This window comes from Carcharodon carcharias, chromosome 9 (assembly GCF_017639515.1).
Source record: "Carcharodon carcharias isolate sCarCar2 chromosome 9, sCarCar2.pri, whole genome shotgun sequence".
In the NCBI taxonomy this organism is placed as follows: Eukaryota; Metazoa; Chordata; class Chondrichthyes; order Lamniformes; family Lamnidae; genus Carcharodon; species Carcharodon carcharias.
The window spans coordinates 8,373,788-8,395,221 of record NC_054475.1 but is presented as its reverse complement, the minus strand read 5'-3'; positions in this window follow the sequence as shown (position 1 = coordinate 8,395,221).

Sequence of the window (21,434 nt, the reverse complement as noted above, 5' to 3'; positions counted from 1 at the left end):
TGAGATATGGGCATCCCTGGCTAGGCCAGCATTTGTTGCCTATTCCTAATTGCCCTTGAGAAGGTGGTGGTGAGCTGCCTTCTTGAACCGTTGCAGTCCATGTGGTGTAGGCACAACTACAGCGCTACTGGGGGGGAAGTTCCAGGATTTTGACCCAGCAACAGTGAAGGTGATAGGTCTCCAAGTCAGGATGGTGTATGGCTTGGAGTGGAAATTGTAGGTGGTGGCGTTCCTGTGCACCAGCTTCCCTTGTCATTCTAGGTGATAGTGGCCATGGGTTTGGAAGGTGGTTTGGAAGGAGGTTAGACAAGTTATTGAAGTGCATCTTGTAGATGGCACACCCTGCTGCCACTGTATGATGGCAGTGGAGGGAATGGATGTTTGTGGATGTGGTGCCAATCAAGCAGGGCTGCTTTGTCCCGGATGATGTTGAGCTCCTTAAGTGTTGCTGGAGCTGCAATCTTCCAGGCAAGCGGAGAGTATTCCATCACACTCCGAAATTGTGCCTTGTAGGTGGTGGAGAAGCTTTGGGGAGTCAGGAAATTAGTTGCTCGCTGCAGAATTCCCAGCCTTTGACCAGCTCTTGTAGTCACTTTATTTATACACCAGTTCAGTTTCTGGTCAATAGTAACCCTCAGGATGTTGAAAGTGAGGGATTCAGTGATGGTAATGCCATTGAACGTCAAGGGGAGATGGTTAGATTCTCCCTTGTTTCAACTAATTGCCTTTCATTCTTCTAAAATGCAGGGAATATCGGCCTAGTCTACTCAATCTCTCCCTCATCCTAGGAACCAGTCTAGTAAACCTTTGTTGCACTCTCTCTGGGGCAGGTATGTCCTTTGAGTAGGGAAACCAAAACCACCAGGTATGGCCACACTAATGCCCCGTACAATTATAACATGGCTTCTTTCTCCTTATACTCCAATCTCTTTGTAACAAAACAACACATTTTAAAATGTTGCTTTTAATTTAAGACCTTGGCCTTGAAATTGTTCTTCAGACAATCTCGTATTCGTTTGAAACTTTTCTCTACCAGAAGAGATGTAATTTCTTTTAAACAGTTTATTCCTCTGCTGAAGCAGCAGCCAGAGATTTTAGACAAACCCATTGGTTTCAATGTTATTTCAAGGCCACTGCAGTTAAGAACAGAAATCCCTAGATAATGTAGTCATTTGTGTCTAGTCCACTATTGGAAGGTTTTCACAAGAAGGTTTTCATTAAGGAAATATCTCTGCGTTTTATTTTAATGATCTGTTCCCTTCTACTCTGGAAGTTGGAGATCAGGCTGCTGGGGAGAGCAAGTGGGGAAGTGTGGGGAGGACAGGGATAGCATGCTGGAGTGACCAAGAGCCCCAAGGACAGGCACCAGGGGAATGGGGAGAATGGTGGGAAGCTGAGGGAAAGGACTGTGCCGCTGTGGGAGAACAGAGAAAAATGAGTAAGAGTGCCAGACCACGCCTTTAATGATTCTGGAAGAAAAATAAAGACACACTTGTCTTCCACTGCATATTTCTGCTCTGCCAGCTCTGCTTGTTGGACATGAGCTTGTTGGGTCCTACAGCATATTGTCAAACATCATTTGAAGGTTAGAAAAGACATTTGGCTAATGAAGAAAGGTTGAACAGGCTGGGCCTATACCAACTGGAGTTGGTGATTTTACTGAAATATGTAAGGCTTGGTAGGGTGGATAACGTGAGGGTGTTTCCTCTTGTGGGAGAGACTAGAACTAGGGGGGTGGGCACAGTCTAAAAATAAGATGGAAATGAGGGGAAATCCTTTCTCTGAGGGTCGTTAGTCTGTAGAATTTTCTTCCCCAGAGAGCAACGGAGGCTGGATCATTAAAATTATTCAAGGCTGAATTAGATTTTTGATAGACAAGGGAGTCGATGGTTATTGGGGGCAGACAGGGAAGTGGAATTGAGATCACAACCAGGTCAGCCATGATCTTATCAAATGGCAGAGCAGAATTGAAGTTCCGAAAGGTCTATTCCTGCTCCTAAGTCCTATGTTCCTTCAGAATCACAGAATCACTGAATCACAGTGCAGAAGAGTCCCTTCAGCCCATCGAGTCTGCACCAAAACGTGAGAAACACCTGACCTACCTATCTAATCCCATTTACCAGCACTTGGCCCATAGACTTGAATGTTATGACGTGCCAAGTGCTCATCCAGGTCCTTTTTAAAGGATGTGAGGCAAACTGCCTCCACCACCCTCCCAGGCAGCGCATTCCAGACCGTCACCACCCTCTGGGTAGAAAAATTTTTCCTCACATCCCCCCTAAACCTCCTGCCCCTCACCTTGAACTTATGTCCCCTTCTGTGAATGACCCTTCAACTAAGGGGAACAGCTGCTCCCTATCCACCCTGTCGATGCCCCTCATAATCTCATACACCTTGATCAGGTCGCCCCTCAGTCTTCTCTGCTCCAACGAAAACAACCCAAGTCTATCCAACCTCTCTTCATAACTTAAATGTTTCATCCCAGGCAACGTCCTGGTGAATCTCCTCTGCACCCTCTCCAGTGCAATCACATCCTTCCTATAATGTGGTGACCAGAACTGCACACAGTACTCCAGCTGTGGCCTCACTAAGGTTCTACACAACTCCAACATGACCTCCCTACTTTTCTAATCTATGCCTCGATTGATAAAGGCAAGTGTCCCATATGCCTTTTTCACCACCCCACGAACATGCCCCTCCGCCTTCAGAGATCTATGGACACACACGCCAAGGTCCCTTTGTTCCTCAGAACTTCCTAGTGCTGTGCGGTTCATTGAATACTTCCTTGTCAAATTACTCCTTCCAAAGTGTATCACCTCACACTTTTCAGGGTTAAATTCCATCTGCCACTTATCTGCCCATTTGACCATCCCGTCTCTACCTTCCTGTAGCCCAAGACACTCAACCTCGCTGTTAACCACCCGGCCAATCTTTGTGTCATCCGCAAACTTACTAATCCTTCCCCCCACATAGTCATCCATGTCGTTTATATAAATGACAAATAATAGAAGACCCAGCACAGATCCCTGTGGTATGCCACTGGACACTGGCTTCCAGTCACTAAAGCAGCCTTCTGTCATCACCCTCTGTCTCCTACAACTAAGCCAATTTTGAATCAACCTTATCAAATTACCCTCTATCCCATGAGCATTTGCCTTCTTTATAAGTCTCCCATGTGGGACCTTGTCAAAGGCTTTGTTGAAATCCATATAAACTACATCAACTGCACTACCCTCATCTACACACCTGGTCACTTCCTCAAAAAATACAATCAAATTTGTTAGGCATGACCTCCCTCTGACAAAGCCATGCTGACTATCCCTGATCAAACCTTGCCTCTCCAAGTGGAGATAGATACTCTTCTTCAGAATTTTCTCCAATAGTTTCCCTACCACTGACGTGAGACTCACTGGTCTGTAGTTCCCTGGCTTATCTCTACAACCCTTCTTAAATAGCGGAAGCACATTAGCTGTTCTCCAATCCTCTGGCACCTCCCCCATGGCCAGAGAGGAATTAAAAATTTGGGTCAGAGCTCCTGCGATCTCTTCCCTTGCCTCCCTCAGCAGTCTGGGACACAAATCATCTGGACCTGGAGATATGCCCACTTTTAAGCCTGCTAACACCTCCAATACCTTGTCACTCCCTATATCAATTTGCTTAAGATCCTCACAGTCTCTCTCCCCGAGTTCAATACCTTCATCCTCATTCTCTTGGGTGAAGATGGATGTGAAGTATTTGTTCAACACTCTACTGATGTCCTCTGGCTCCACCCATAGATTGCCCCCTTGGTCCCTTGTGGGCCTTACTCTTTCGCTGGTTATCTTCTTCCCATTGATATACTTATAAAATATCTTGGGATTTTCCCTACTTTTACTAGCCAGAGCTTTCTCATATCCCTCTTTGCTCTCCTAATTGCTTTCTTAAGCTCCACCCTGCACTTTCTGTACTCCACTAATGCCTCCGCTGACTTGCTTCCCTTGTACCTGCTAAAAGCCTCTCTTTTCCTTCTCATTGTAACCTGAATATTTTTGGTCATCCATGGTTCTCTGGGCTTGTTACTCCTTCCTATCATCCTAGAGGAAACATGTTGATCCTGTGCCATCCCATTTCCTTTTTGAACACCACCCCCCCCAGCCCCCCGACTGTTCCTCTGTAGATTTCCCCACAAATAGCTGTTCCCAGTCTACCTTGGCCAGATCCTGCCTTATTTTACTAAACTCTCCCCCAATCCAAAACATTTTTTTGCAACTTGTCAATTTCTTTGTCCATAACAAACTTAAGTTGTACCATGTTGTGGTCGCTATCACTAAAATGCTCCATCACCTCCACCTCAGCCACCTGTCCGGCTTCATTCCCCAGAATTAGGTCCAGCACTGCACCGTCCCTTGTTGGATCCTCTACATATTGACCTAAAATGTTCTCCTGTATACATTTCAAGAAATCCACTCCATCCAAGCCCTTAACACTATGTCTATCCCGATTAATGTTGGGAAAGTTGAAATCACCTAATATAATTACCCTATTGTTATTGTTTTTACACACCTCCACAAATTGTGCACATATTTGCTCCTCAATTTCCCACCGACTATCTGGGCGTCTATAATAAACATCTAACAATGTGGCTGCCCCTTTTTTATTCCTAAGCTCTACCCACAAAGCTTCATTTGATGCCTCCTCCAAGATAGCATCTCTCCTTACTGCAGTAACTAACTCCTTAACTAATAATGCAATGCCTCCTTCTCTTTTACCCTCTCCCCTGTCTCGCCTGAAAATTCTATATCCCGGAATGTTGAGCTGCCAATCCTGTCCTTCCCTTAACCACGTCTCAGTGATGGCTACTATATCATAATTCCACGTGTCAATCTGCACCCTTAACTCATCTGTTTTCCCCATAATACTCCTGGCATTAAAGTAGAGGCCATCCAGCCTTGCCTTTCTCCCTTGAAACTTAATGCAGCTGTACTCCCTCTGATTTGATTGTTTTTACTGTATTATGATGTGTCCCTATTCTGCTAACATTCTGTGTCCCCTCCCCTTGCCAAATTAGTTTAAACACCTCCCAACAGCACTAGCAAACCCGCCCACAAGGAATTTAGTCCCACTCTGGTTCAGATGTACACCGTCTCACTTGTACAGGTCCCACCTTCCCCAGAAATGTTCCCAGTGATCCAGGAATCTAAACCCCTCCCTCCTGCACCAATTCTTAAGCCATGTATTCACCTGTGCTATTCTCCTATTTCTGAGCTTGCTAGTACATGGCACTGGGAGTGATCCAGAGATTACAACCCGAGAGCTCTTGTTTTTTAGTCTACTGCCTAACTCCCTGAATTCTTGATGCAAGACCTCATCCCTCTTTCCACCATGACCTCTACCTTATTACCCTTCCCCTTCAGGATGCCCTGTAGTTGTTCAGTGACATCCCGGACCCTGGTACCAGGGAGGCAACATACCATCCTGGAGTCACGTTGACGGCCACAGTAATGCTTATCTGTTCCCCTGACTATAGAATCCCCTATTATTATTGCTCTTCCTCCCTTTCTCCCCTCCTGTACAGACAGGTTGCTTGTGGTGCTAGAAGCTTGGCTCTGTCCGCATTCCCTGAGGAATCAGCCTCCAAAATGGAATACTAATTTGTGAGCGAGGCCCCAGGGAACTCCTGAACTACCTGCCTGTTTCTCTTGGACTGCCTGGTGGTCGCCCGTTCCCTTCCTTCCTCAAGTCCCTTCATCTGCGGTGTGACCACCTCTCTAAACGTGCTTTCCACGATGCTTCACAGTGTCCCCAGCCGCCGTTCCAGCTCTGAAACCCGAGCTTCCAGGAGCTGCATCTGGACACACCTCCTGCACACAAGCTGGTCCCGGGCACTGGAAATGTCCCCGGCTTCCCACATGGAGCACGAGGAGCACACCACGGCTTTGAGCTCTCCTGCCATGACTTATCCCTTTACATTAAACCTTTTAAGTCAATTACTCGAGGGCCCTTCTTCCCTGATCCTCGTTACTGTAGAATACACAAACTGTAAACCACAAAAAGACCTTAAACTATAAGCGATTAAAGTAGTAAACACCTTACCCACTACTTACCAGTGATGCCATTCCCTTGTAGCCTCTACTGCTGCAGCACGCTCTGAAGATTTAAGAAGTTGGACAGCAAGTTAAAAATGCAAAGAGCACCTCGTCCCCTATGCACCAAATTCCCGCTTTGTACCAAATTGCCAATACCCACTCTGGCTGTGTCCCACTCCGGACGTGCTCTCTCTCCTGCTTGTGTGCAAGCATGAGCCTTAATTCTCTTTACTTATTAAATTAATGATGTAATACAATCCTTTGCATACAGTGCTTAAGAGACTGGTAACAATAGTTACTCACTTGCAAAAGACTCATCAGGAACACTCTAAGTGTGTGATCTTGATTGTTGGCACTAGCCTTAGCAAGATAAGGAGTCCCTAAGGACCTCTTTATAAAGTTAATTGCATCCTCTAAGCTTAAAAAGAAAGAAACTTGCATTTATATAATGCTTTTAACGACCACCGGATATCTCAAAGCGCTTTACAGCAATGAAGTACTTTTGAAGTGTAGTTGCAATGCAAGAAACAACAGCCAATTTGCACACAGCAAGCTCCCACAAACAGCAATAATGATAATGACCAGATAATTTGTTTTTTTGTGATGTTGATTGATGAAAGATATTGATCAGGACACCAGGTATAACTGCCACACTCTTTGAAATAGTGTCAAGAGATCTTTTTATGCCCACATGAGGGAGAAGATTGGGCCTAGTATAACATTTCATTCAAAGGGCAGCACCTCACTCCCTCAGTACTGGAGTGTCAGCCTTGATTGCTGTGCTCAAGTCCTAGACTGGGACTTGAAATCACGGCCTTATAACCGTTAACTCCCTTGTAACTTAGAGGTGAGAGCACTACCAACTGAGCCAATATCATTATGTCAGCATGTTCTCCATACCTCAGGTTTATCTTTCTCCTGTGGCATACTTCACTATCTCCTGTTTGTTGATGACTTTGCAGTAGCTGCTGGTTCAGAGGAGGACATGCAATGTAGCATGGGGACTGGCTCTCCAATGCATACAACGACTTCAGTCTTACCATCAGCATTAAGGAAACTGAAGTAATGGACCAACCTGCCCCAGGAAAGACCTACCTCAAGACCAAAGTTTCAGTCCATGACCAGAACCTGTCAGCAATGGATAAATTCACTTATCTTGGAAGCACACTCTCTCAAGCTGTTTATATTAATGAGGAGATATGTGCAAGAATTTCCAAAGCCAGTCTAGCCCACTGCAGACTTTGAACATCAGTCTGAGAATGAAGAGGAGTAAGACTGTCTACCAAACCAAAAGTCTATAGACCAATAGTCCTGCCCACTCTTCTCCACACATGCAAGTCTTGGGCTATGCAGCAGCATCATACCAAGAAGATCAACCGCTTTCACTGATCTGCCTTCAGAAGTTTCTGAAGATCAGATGGCAGGACAAAATACTAGACACTGAGACATTCACCTGAACTGGCAGGCCAAGCATCCACACCATATGGAGACAGTCAGAACTGAGTTGGGCTGGTCACATAGCCAGAATGCCTATCACTCATTGGCCAAAGTGAATCTTCTATGAAGAGCTTGAGTCTGGGGTGTGATCTCATGTGGTCAAAGAAAGTGCTACAAGGACGCTCTGAAGGTTTCGCTTAGGAGTTTTGATATTGACTGGGCAGAAATCCCCCCAGGTGATCGCTTCACCTGGTGCAACCAATTAAAAAATGGAGCAGCCTCCTTCAAAAGCAGGGGCATATCCGAGGCCGAAATATAAATGGCCTATATTAAGGCCATTAAGAAATCAATTGAGCCACGTGAGAACGCTGCACGTCCAACCTTAAGGTTGCCGGGCGGGCAGGAAAGCCCAAGCGGCCTTCACATTTTTCAGGAAACCTCATCCACAAGCGGGATGAGGTTTTCTGAAGCTTTTATTAAATAAATTAATTAACTTTCATAAATACAAAAAAAATGTCCCCACTCATGTGACACAGTCACATGAGGAGACATGTTTAAATACATTTTTAAATCAATTCTTTAATTATTTTAATATCCAGTCAATCTCCCTGAGGCAGCTCCGTGCCCCAGGGAGGTTGCTGCTGTGCGTGTGAAAGAGCGCTAGCCCCACCTCTCCCTCCTCCCCCCACCCGCACAGGTAGAGTGCTACCAGCCACGTATTAATTGGCCAGCCCGCGTAAAATGGCAGCACGGAACCAATCGCGGGCGGCGATCGGCTCTGGGCCCGCTCCCACCCGCTCCTACCCAGCCCACCCGCCATAGGAAAATTCTTGGCTCAGGGCTCTTGTTTTCTTCAAGAGTGTTCTTTTATTTTTTTTTAAGCAAAGACTTAAAAGAATTTTAAAAAATTGTTTTCTGCTCAAAATTGGTTTTCTGCGCATGAGAGGGTGGACATCGGTGGCCATCCTGCCTGCCCATCTTGCATTGGCAGGAGACAGTATTAAATAATATGCACATTTGGTAACAGTGCTTATTCCTGATATGCTGTGTCTATTCTTGGAGGCACTTCCTCATTGAGACAAAGTTGTTTTTAAACATCCCCTGTTTCCTCCCCAAATCAAAACTCCCAACAAGACACACCCAACATTCTGACTGGAATACAATTTGCTCCTGCCTGCTGTGGAGTAATTCAAGGCCACTGCATTGTGTAGTTTGATCCGGTCACTACAGCTTTCAGAGAATGGACAGGACTTACACTCCTGGCTTAGGAACACTTGCACCACTCGCAGTGCCAAGTTCAAAGAACATGCAGTGCTCACGCTGCTGAGTTCAGATAGGAAGCGATGAGGGATGAAGGGATTTCAACAAGAGGAAGAGAACCTTAGAGTTGAGCCGTTGTTGGACCGGGAGCAAGTGTGGGTCAATAATCATAGTAGGGGTGATAAGCAAATGGGACGTGCTTGCTGCAAGTTAGGATATGTGCAGCAGAGTATTAGATGAGTTCACATTCTTTGAAGGTGGAAGATAGGAGGCTGACCAGGAGAACATTAGAATAGTTGATTTTTACAAATATGTCATGAAAGCATAATAATTTTCATATTTTTCTGGTTTATTGTAAAGTAGGTTTATAGGGGTAAGTATAGTTGGGTCTGTCTGTGTATGATTTAATTACATTTGGAGTCAAGTAGACTGCAAGTTTAAATCATCAAAAGAAGCTAGGTGCTTGACATGCTAATGAGTAGACATGGATGTTGGCTTAGCATGTAGGGTGTGAAGGGAATTTGTATTTTTATCTAGATGAAGGGAGATTTGGATTTCAAAGGGACCCCAGTCTGTTTACAGTCAGCCAGATAAGCAAGGCTAAGGAATATGTTTATTTTTCCCAAGGGTTACTGGCAGTCTATAGTGACAACATGTAAGTTTTTATGTTATGAGGGAGATACAGTTTCAAAGACTGATGAAACAATAGAATTAGCATATTAAGAGAGAAACGTATATAAAGGAGAATGAGGCTATGTGTCAGGAAAGGGCATTTGAGATCCAACAGAAGCGAGTGCAGTAGCCTTAATAAAGCCTCCAGCATTTGTGCATAAGCTTACTGTCTACCAAAACTGAAGCTGGAGAAAGCCATTTGAAATTCCATTGTCCAGACTATTGTGTTAAATTGCTGGATCTGTTTAAAATCTGAAATCTATTTTTGGACTGTTGCCTTAAATGGGGCGTAACTGGGAGTCTGGTTAATTAGGAATTTTAGGAGTTATTATTGTAGTAATTTGTAGTCTTGAATTTATGTTGAAACCTTTTCTTCTGTTAATAAATATTTGACTTTAGTTTTTTTTAAATCTCTAAAAGTCTTGATGGACTTATTACTTCTGAATTCAGTGGGCACATCTCGTAATAAATATAAATTGCAAAACCATTGTGATAGCATGACCAAGTTTCTTGTGTGGATTTGGTCTGCCTGGCATGAATCATATTCTGCATCATAACAAAATGACAGGTAGATGTAATATAGTGCATTGGTTAATTCGACCACACAATATGCTCTAATTTTTTTCAAGAACAATTTTAGTTTCTCAAATCTTTCCACGTAACTGAAGTCTTTCATCCCTGGTACCATTCTACTAAATTTTCTCAACACCATTTTGAAGGCCATGACTTCCTTCCTAAACCTCAGGTTAAACTCACTACCAGTCGTCTCTCTTTAATGGTCCTCTGCCAGCTGTGGCGACCTGCAGTTTTTCAAAGTGTGGTGCCCAGAATTGGCCACAGTACCCAAGCTGAATTCTAAGCAGTGTTCATAATGGTTTAGTGTATGCGCAATTTTTGCTTTTGCGCTTTAATGAATAAAAGTTCCTTTTAAACCTTTGAAGAACCTGCTCTAGTATAAAGAGACAATGTGTCAGCAGGTTTACAGACACCCTTTCCAAACTTTTTTTAAAAATTATTCATTCACAGAGTGCTGGCCAGGCCAGCATTTATTACTTATCCCTAGTTCAGAGGGCATTTAAGGGTCAACCACATTGCTGTGGGTCTGGAGTCACATGTAGCTCAATTCCTGGAGTCTCCAGCTAAGGACAGTAGATTTCCTTCCCTAAAGGCCATTGTTGAACCAGGTGGGTCTTTACAACAATCAAAAATGGTTTCAGGGTCATCATCAGACTTTTAATTCCAGATTTTTATTGGATCCACCATCTGCCATGGTGATTTGAACTCAGGTCCCCAGAGAATTACCCTGGGTCTCCAGATTACTAGTCCAGCAACAATATCACTACACCATCACCACCCCTGTACTGCCTCTCCTCCACCATGAGTTGCTGACCTATCTGCTCCATCTCAATTTTCTTGTCCTGAGTTCCATTCCTTCTCCAGCCTGAAAGAAAAGGTGGTTCAGACCACAGTCTCCAGCTAGGCATGTGCACAGTCACAGATGAAGTATACATGATGCTCAGGTAGGGGTTGAGAGGGGTTCTTCGGGGTCAGTCCCCTTATGGGTTTAAATGATCACAGGACAGTTGATGCACCTTGCAAGTATTCCGTCAATTTCTACCCTGCATCCCATGAGAAAGGGGTGCATTGGGGATTACGATATCAGCAGCGTGGGATGTGCCATGTCCATGCTGCACTTGTCCCATGTGCCATTTTAATAGCCACATTCTGGGTAGCATGTGAGGACCTCACCCCAGTAGGGTTGCCAACTGTGATTGAATCTATTCCTGGAGGTTTCATCACATGGCTTTTTCCCACACTCCAGCTGTTAGTCAGCCAACACATCCATCCTTGTGACCCACTGCTTTCTTACGTCAATTGGAAAGCAAAAAGGTTCAGTACCCAATTGGATGATGTTTGACTGTCAGCCAAACAGCTTTTTTTTCCCCCATGTTCAATATTTTTATAATTGGTAAAAAGAAATGTTCAAAGAAAATTTTAAAAAATATAATCTTTTTTAATGTTCTGATGATTTTTCTCTAGGGTTGTACACAGGAATGTCCTGTGGAGTGATCTTCAATTCCTGGAGACTCCAGGCCAATCCTGGAGGGTTAGCAACCCTACACCCTAGACAGGTTAGGGCCGCTTTGATGTACTTCAGACACTGGCACCATTTGAGTCAGTCTTCAGCAAGGTCAGTGAGATGAGGCCTAGCACGAGAAACCTGAAGCCAGGGAGGAGCAGACGCAGAAAATGGCCAAGAAGGTGAGCTTGATTCTTTACTATTCAGGTTTCCTTAAGGGCTTGGGGCAGCAGTGAAAGCCCTTTCTAAGAAATATAATTTGAGTTGAAGCACTTTGGGATGCCCTAAGACTGTGAAAGGTGGGTATGGTGGCATAATAGCCATGTTAGAACAGGGAACTTCAGTGGCTAAGAATTGCTCACCACTACCTTCTAGTTAGGAATGGGCACTAAATGCCAACCTCACCAATGGTGCCTACATCCAGTGATTAAGTTTTTAAAAATGGTGCAATAAATAAGTGCAAGTTCTTTTTTTCTGTAAGCCTGAAAAGTTAGTAGAAAACACAAACTCTTGGTGCTAAGATACACTTTTCTTTTTAAGGGAGTTTTTTTTATTTGCCTTTCAGTTCTGTATCATTAAGCTACAACCACATGCATTGTGTAATAGCTCACACACATCGTCATTGTAACCTTAAACAGCCTGTGCTATGCTCAACTGAAAACATGGGAAAATGAACATTGTAGAGGGTAAGAACACATCATTGCTGTGCTAGCATTGACTGTGAACCTATCCAAGCTGCCTCGCTTCAGTCTCTGCCAAGACCTACTTGCTAGTCTCAATGCAACTGGAAAACCACATGGGTCAAAAAAACCCACAATTCTGGAATGTTCCATGGGAGACAGAGAGAAGATGTCAAAATGACAGAACAAAGGTGGACTTGTATATGAAATGTTCACAAGGAATTATTTAAAGAGAATTGCTTAGCCAGCATAAAAATGGTCAAATATTTAGTGGAACAAACATTATGCTCCCTGATGCTCTTTACAAGGACACATTGCTTGTATTCCCTCCAGCATAGAAGATAGAGGGACGATCTGATTGAAGTGGTGGATGTAGTGAAGATGTTTCACTCCCAGAACGAGTGGCCATAAATAGACAAGCAGGGGTAGGCCACTCGGCCCTTCAAGCCTGCTCCTAACGCATATGCTTCTAACGCGTTTATACCTTTTCTTAAATAAGGAGGCCAAAAATGTATGCAGTACTCCAGCAGCTGAATTTTCCCCCTGTCGGTGGGGGGGATTGTGTGGGAGTGGGTGGGATCGAGCTTGAACCCGATCGGTACCCCTGATCGGGCACGCGCTGCCATTTTATGTGGGCGGGCCAATTAAGACCCATCCAGCGTGATGCACACCCAGAAGTGCTGTGTGCTCCCTGTGCAGGTGGGGGGGGGAATTCCCTGAGTCGGGACCTGTGCTCTTTTGCGTGAAAGAGAGCAGAAATCTCCCTGAAGCATTGAAGTGCCTCAAGGAGATTAGTTTAGGTTGTGTAAAATGTTATAAAGGTAAAAAAAAAATGTTACGGGCATGTCCCCTCATGTGAAACTGTCACCTGAGCTGCGACATGTCCATGAATTTTTTCAAAACATTTTATTTAATTAACGTACCCTTCATGAAACATCTTCCCGCCCAATGATGAGGTTTCAGAAAACCTCGAAGACCACTTGGGCTCTTCGCCTGCCACCCCCCCCACCTCCAACCTTAAGGTTGGACGGGCAGCTTTCTTAACAGCTTTAGTTACTTTGTTAATGGCCTTAACAGGCCTTTGACAGTTCGGGGGGTTGACACAGCTGCACGCTGACCGAACTGACAATCTAAATGATGCGCGGTGAGGTTGGGATGCCTGCCCGATGTCACCGCGCCTAATTTTAGGCTGTCCCCCGCTCGCCGACAGGAAACTTCTTCCCCAGATGTTCTCTCGCCAACTGTGGCAAAACGTCCCTATTTTTATATCCCATTCCCCTTGCAATAAATGTCAGCACTCCATTTGCCTTCCTAATCACTTGCTGTACCTGCATCTTAACTTTTTTGTGATTTGTGTACCAGGACACACAGATCCCTCTGTACCGCAGATTTCTTCAATCTCTCTCCATTTAAATAATAAACTGCTTTTCTATTCTTCCTGCCAAAGTGGACAAGTCCGTGTTTTCCCACATTATAATCCATCCACCAATTTTTTGCCCACTCACTTAGCCTTTCTATGCCCCTTTGCAGACTCCTTATGTCCTCTTCACAACTTATTTTCTTACCTATCTTGGTGCCATCAGCAAATTTAGCTACCACCCATTCACTCCCTTCATCTAAGTCATTGATATAAATTGTAAGTAGTTGAGGCCCCAGCACACCACTCATCACATCTTGCCAATCTGAAAATGACCCATTTATTCCTAGTCTCTGCTTCCTATTAGCTAATCAATCCTCTCTCTATGCTAATATGTTGCCCCCTACACCATGAGCTCTTATTTTGCATAGTAACCTTTGATATAGCACCTTGTCAAATGCCTTCTGGAAATCTAAGTACAGCACAGCCGCAGGTTCCCCTTTATCCACCTTGCTTGTTACTTTCTCAAAGAACTCAAATAAACTGGTCAAACATGAGTTCCCTTTCACAAAACCATGTTGACTTTGCCTGATTGCACCGGGATTTTCTAAGTGCCCTGCTATAACCCCCTTCGTAATAGATTCCAGAAATTTCCCCATGACAAATGTCAAGCTAACTGGCCCATTGGTTCCCCCTTTCTGTCTCCTTCCTTTCTTGAATAGAGGAGTCACATTCGTTATTTTCCACTCTGATGGGACATTTCCAGAATTTTGGAAATTAAAACTAAAAGTAAAATTAACTTAGAAGGAAATATTTTAAAAACCTTAATAGAGAGGATGTCCTCCCTCCTCAGATTAAAAGTTCCGTCTACTGCTATTTCTTATATTCAGTGTCTGATAATGAGGCCACTTCCAGTATCATGGACTGTATTCACAAATATTCTTTCACCATTATAACAGTTCATGTAAAAATTGTGTCACATTACATGAGAGTTCTATTGCTTTAATGGGTGGAATCTTCCTGATCCTGCAGGGGGAGGGGTGGTTTTAAGGTGGGACTGGAAGAGAAGTCAGAAATCGCTTGGTAACATGGAACTTGAGCATTGCTGAATAAAGAGACATGCTGCTGAAACTTTTCATCTTGCACTCATCAGGACAAACTCAAGGGGCAGAACCTTCTGCTTGGCATGTGGGTGTGGGCCCCGTAGGCCGACATCACTGCGCGCCATTCCGATCTTTTGTTTGGCAGGCGTGCACCGGAGTCGGCTGCGTGCCTGCCGAATTGTCAAAGGTCTGTTAAGGCCTCTAACAAACCAATTAAACAAATTGACAGGGCTGCCCGTCCAACCTTAAGGTTGGCGGTGGGGCAGGCGAAGGGCCCAAGCGGCTTTCGTAGTTTGCATGAAACCTCATCCACTGGCGGGATGAGGCTTCATGAAGGTTTTATTAATGAAATAAACATTTTTATGACAATTCGTAAACATGTCCCGGCTCATGTGACACTGCCACATGAGGAGACATGTCTGAATAATTTTATTTTTTCTTTTTTTCCAACTTTTATTTGAACTTTATCTCCCTGAGGCAGCTCTGTGCCTCAGAGAGATTTCTGCGGTCTTTCACGCGCATACCCCGACTCTCCCTCCTTCTCCCCGCCCGCGCAGGTAGTGCTGAGCGCTACCGGGTGTATGTCAACCTGGGCGGGCCTTAGCCGCATAAAATGGCAGTGCACAGCTGATCGCCAGCAGCGATTGGCTCCGCACCTGTTCACGCCCGCTCCCAACTGGCCTGCCCGACGGGGAGAAAATTCTCCCCAAGATTGACAAACTTCAAACTATCACAACAATTTATACTACAAGAGAAAAGGGTGCTGATTGGTTGGCAAGTTGACGCTGATTGGCCGAGGTGTTGCCATTGGAGAGAGAGCAACGGGGAGCTATGAATTGCAAAAGGCTAGTGTGTGGGTACGGGAAGTAATTAGGAAAGCCAATAGAATGTGATTGTTTATTGCGAGGGGAATTGAAAACAAAAGTATTGAATACAAAGGGCAGAATATTGCCTTCAGTGTACAGGGGCAGACCTGACATGACGACACGTAAAATGATGCCCAATGAGGTCAGGTGTGCATGCCGATGCCATGGCGCGTCATTTCGATATTTCGTTTGACGGGCGTGCGCCTGCTAACCTATCAATGGCCTATTAAGGCCACTCAAAATGCAATTAAAGCCGTTAGCCACATTGCCAGTCCAACCTTAAGGTTGGCAGTCAGGCGCAGAGCCCAAGCGGCCTTTGCGTTTTTCAGGAAACCTCATCCACAGGCGAGATGAGGTTTCCTGAAGGTTTTATAAAATAATAAATTAAATTTTGCAAAGTTCACAAACTTGTCCCAGCTCATGTGACACGGTCACACAATGGGACATGTTTAAATCATTTTTTACTTCCTTTATTAAAACGTTTTATTGTCAACTTAATCTCCCTGAGGCATGCGCATGCGTGAAAGATCTCTCCCTCCTCACCGCCCCCCCACCCCACCCCTGTCCGCACAGGTAGCGCTGAGTGCTTCGGAAAGCATATTATGCTGGGCGAGGCCTTAATTGGCCCCGCCCACGTAAAATGGTGGCGCGCAGCCAATCGTGGGCGGCGATCGTCTCCGCACCCTCCCCCGTCCCCGCCCGCTCCCACCGAGCCCACCCAACACAGGTAAGATTCAGCCCAAAAGTAGCGAGGTTATGCTCTGAAGAAGGGTCATAGGGACTCGAAACGTTAACCCTGTTTCTCTCTCCACAGATGCTGCCAGACCTGCTGAGTTTTTCCAGCGGTTTCTGTTTTGATTTGAGGTTGTGCTTCAGAGCGCTGGTGAGACCACATCTGGATTATTGTGTGCAGCACTGGTCTCTTTATTTAAGGAAATATGTAAATGCATTAGAAGCAGTTCAGAGAAGGTCTACTAGACTAATACCAGGAATGGGTGGGTTGTTTTTGAGGAAAGGTTAGACAGGCCAGGCTTGTATCTACTGGCGTTTAGGAGAGTAAGAGGCAACCTGAAACCTTTAAGATCCTGAGGGGTCTCGACAGGGTGGATGTGGAGAGGATATTTCCTCTTGTGGGAGAGTCTAGAACTAGGGGTCACTGTTTAAAAATAAGGAGTCGCTCACTTAAGACAGAGATGAGGAGAATTTTTTCTCTGAGGGTCGTGAGTCTTTGGAACTCTCTTCCTCAACAGGCAGTGGAAGCAGAGTCTTTGAATATTTTCAAGGTAGAGATGGATAGATCCTTGATTAACAAGGGAGTGAAAGGTTATTGGGGTAGGGCAGAGGTTAGAAGCAGATCAGCCATGATCTAATTGAATGTTGGAGCAGGCTTGAAGGGCCGAGCGGCCTACTCCTGCTCCTTGTTCGTATGTATGGATGGATGGGTCGGCTCCCCAAGCTCCTGGCCAATTCAAAAAAAGCACAAGGCTTGAACATTTCCTTTTGATTGCAGAGAACGAGCCCCTGTGCATCTAAGTTGGAAAAATTAGCGTCGGGTCAGTGGGCTGACATGTTCCTCCTCGAAGAGGTCTATCCGAAAGTGGGTCAGAGGTCACCTGTCCAAAAGTTGTGGGGGGGTGGGGGGGGTAGCTAATTTGAATAATTAATTGTCCATTTGCAGGCTGATTGTGGAAAATCCCAGGTGGCTGGCCTCCCCCAACTGAGGGTCAAGTGACTTAACGGCAGCTGGCCTGGGGGGGGGGCGTCTGTGAGGTCTCCTGTTCTAAAACCCCCCCCGCTCTGGAGCAGCATGTATCAGCAGGCTACAACTGTGGCTGCAGGCCATCAGGTGGATGGGTTTCTCCTCCACTGGGGTAGACTGGCAGCTGTGGCCAGAGTCTATTTTTAAAAAAGTTCTAACCTTCTCAGAGGTCCCCATCATGCAGTGGCAGTGCTTGCCTCTGTCAATCGACTGCCTATCTTTCAAGACTGCTTGTCTGGTTGGGCCTGCAGCCTCAGGGATCCACCCCCCCATCGTCCTATACAGGTCACAAGACTCCACCTAGTATCTCACCTGGCTCTTTAACAACAACCAGTTGTATTTACATAGCACCCCCAAAGAAATAAAACATCCCAAGGTGATTCACAGGACTGTTATCAAACAAAATGTGGCACGGAGCCACATAAGAAGACATTTGGACAGCTTGGTCAAAGAGGTAGGTTTAAGGTGGTGTCTTAAAGGAGGAGAGATGGAGGTAGAGAAGTGTAGGGAGGGAATTCAAGAGCTCAGAGCCTAAATGGCCATCAATTATGAAGCCACAAAAATTAGCGACACTAAGAGTTGGAGGAGTGCAGAGTTCTTGGATGATTGTAGAGCTGGAGGAGGTTAGAGATGGGGAGGGATGAGACCATGGAGAGATTTGAAAACAAGGATTAAAATGTTGATGAAAAGAGAGACATGGCTCTGCTTTGCTAACCAAGCAGCACCCTTTTCTTCTGTAGCACAAATCGTTGTGATATCTTGAAACTTGACATTCCTGCATTTGCCCTGATAAGGACAAGATGAAAAGCTTCAGAAACATGTCTCTCTTTTCAATAATTCTAAACATTCAAATTCAAATTCTATACCACCAAGGATGAGAATCTTAAAATTGAGGCTTTGTAGGACCAGGATTCAATGTATGTCAGTGCACACAGTGGATGGGACGTGGTGCGAGTTAAGATACGAGCAGCAGAGTTTTGGATGAGCTCAAATTTGAAGAAGGCGCAAGGTGGGAGACAGTCTAGAAGAGCATTGGAATAGTCGAGTCTAGAGGTAACAACAGCATTAATAGCCTGGTAGAGCATCAGGTATTTTAAGCAGTTTAGTTTTATATTACTGAGTTGTCTGATTGCCTTCAATATAATAATTTTGGTAGAGATGTGGGAAATCAGTTTGATAGACGTACAGGGAATGCACTCTTGATAGACAGGCAATGTCGCAGAAAGTCAGATCCATGCGTAATAGGACCACTCTAGATTGACCTCCAGACTCATGCACATCCCTGGGAGGAATTCCAATTTTCTATGTTTGGGAATCTTGGGGAATATAGCACAGCAGGAGCTTGCATAGCTCTGTGCTGAACTAAAGCTTGTATTGGCGTAGGACTGGAGAGAAGGTTTTGGAGCTGACAACCCTTCACGTACCACAAAATAATCTTCACATTCAGGGCAGCTTTGGACACAAGCTATTCACAATGTGTCGCAAGTGCCTGATCAACTTGCTTAATATTTGCAACTATTTTTAACCACTAAATGCACACATTCCATAAACGGGATCAATGTTTCAAACACACTGAGGGGGGTTTTAACTCCCAAAAATAGGTGAGGTTTGGGTTGGGTGGGATGTAACAATGTTCAAAGTCTCAAACTCAACCCCATTATATCTTGACGCCATCGGTTTCTGTTTTTAATGGAGATGGGGAGCAACCAACCCTCTTCCTGGGGCCAGGTTGGTCATTTAAATATTATGAGGCTCCAAACCTCAAACTTAATCTCCATTTCAAATGTAAACAGAACCTCAGGAAACCCAGCAGCTGGAGGGAGGCAAAGACTGCTGGATTCAGCAGGTAAGGATCTTTCGTTTCAGCTGCTGGATCCAGCTTCTCTACTTTCTTTGCCCTTCCCCTCCCAAATGCAATCAGACAATGCCCCTCACCTGGGAGCCATGGTTCTCCCCCATCCCACCAGCTGCAAACTTTATGACCCTTTTGGCTCATCACCAGCCAGCTTCTCAACCTGGTGCGTTGTGGCCAGGATAGGAAGACCGATGACGTTAACCAAGTCCTGGCATTCAATTTGGCAGTACCTGAGGGAAACCCATTCTCCTGGGGAGCTGCCTCACTCACCACCACCTTCCTCCCACCCCCACCCTGTAAACATCAAGGCAATTGCCGATCTTTTAAAAGACCTGGATAGCATTTCCTGATGTAACACTAAACCATACAGATCAGGAAGGGGCAAGGTTCAATCCTTGGTATCTGTTGCGATGGTTGCTCTCCTCCTGAGCAGCAGTTTCAGGACTCCCGTGGTCTCAGTTTCCTTTAGACTAGGAAAGTTGGGGGCGTGGGGGTAGTAGAATGGTTGGGCGTGGAATAAAAAAACATGAAGCCCCACTTCAGGTCAATGTCCAGCTTCCATGTATAGGAACACATGCGGATGATTGGATTGGATTGGATTGGATGATTGGATGACAGGTTGTAATAAAAATAGAAAATGCTGGAAAACCTCAGCAGGTCCAGTAGCGTCTGGTGGCGAGAAAAACAGAGTTAACATTTCGAGTCTACATACTCTTCTCCAGAGCACCTAGGTCTAGGACAAGGGCCTAGGACTGTAATGATGCCTACGATCAAGTAGCTAAACTGCTTGATGCCTGAAAAGCGCCCATGAGGTTGCCAGTGGTATCTGTGGAACCACGCACCAGCATTACTCAGTACTGTCAACAGAGGAAGGGGAACTATGAGCAGGACTGACAAGTAGGATTGGAAAGAAAGTGTGGTTGGAGATCGGAGAGATAATTGCCACCTATATATGATGGTTCATACAAAACTAGAACAAGGTAGGAGTCAGCAGTGAAAGTTAACTAGCTGGATTTGTAAGTGTGGGTTTTAAGACTGGTTTAATATTTTGTCATTATAAGCAATTAGCCTTGGGAAGAAGGTAAATTCTCGTAGCTCTTTGTATTTCTAAAAGCCTCCGCATGGCTGCTTCACTTCTTCCAGGGGACTCTGAGTTGTTCACGTTGGGCAAAGTTATTCTGTAGGCTCCGGAGAGAATGGGATTGATGGGTCTAATAATCCTGTTACTTGTTTATGTCCTTCTGACTGCACGCAGTTTCTGTAAATGGCTCAGTCATTAATGAATCATTTCATATGATTAATATCCCTGTCCCTCCATTAATGTAGGCCTCATTGCCTTCTTTTACAAAGCATGACTGAATATTAGGAATAAGAATGTGACTTTCTCTCTATTTAAGATTTTCCTTCTACAAGAAAGGAGACATTACAGAGAACAGCAACCCAATCCCATAACCAGCGTGGAAAGGATGAAGGGCTTGGGGCCTGAAAGAGGGGACTCAGAGTTATTGTTCAAACATTAAAAATGCTTAAGGGAATAGATTAATTGAGCCCAGCTAATATCACAGAATCATATAGCATAGGAGGCCATTCAGCCCATTATATCTTTGTCAGCTCTTTAGAATAGCTATCCAGTTAATTCCAGCTCCTGCTCATTCTGCATAGCTCTCTCTTTTGAATGTTGCTATTGAATCTGCTTCCTCTGTTCTTTCAGGTAGTACATTCCAGATCACTACAAATGGTTGTGCAAAAAAAAGTCCTCATATTGCCTCTGGTCCTTTTGACAATCACCTTAACTCTGTCCTTTGGTTCCCAATCCGTTGTTCACTCTTCCCCCTCATTTACTCTCACAAAACCAGTCAGAGTCTCGGATACCTTTACCAAATCTCCTCTGAACCTTCCCTGCTCTAAGAGGAACAACCTCGGCTTCTCTAATCTCTCCACAGACTGAAGTTCCCCATCCCTAGTTTCATTCTGGTAAATCTCTTCCACGACCTCTCCAAGACCTTGACAGCCTTCCTAAATTTTGGTGCTCAGAATTGAACACATTACTCCAGCTGAAGCCTAATCAGTGTTTTATAATGGTTCAGCATAACTGACTTGCTTTTTTACTGTATTCCTCTAGTGATGAAGCCAGGGATTCCATGTGTTTTGCTTAACAGCCTTCCCAACTTGTCCTGCCACCTTCAAAGATTTGAGTACATGAAGCCCCAGTTCTCTTGGATCCTGCATTCCCCTTTAAAATTGTATATAAAAAAAATTGATCCAGGTGGTGGTGTCCCCATGTATCTGCTGCCCTTGTC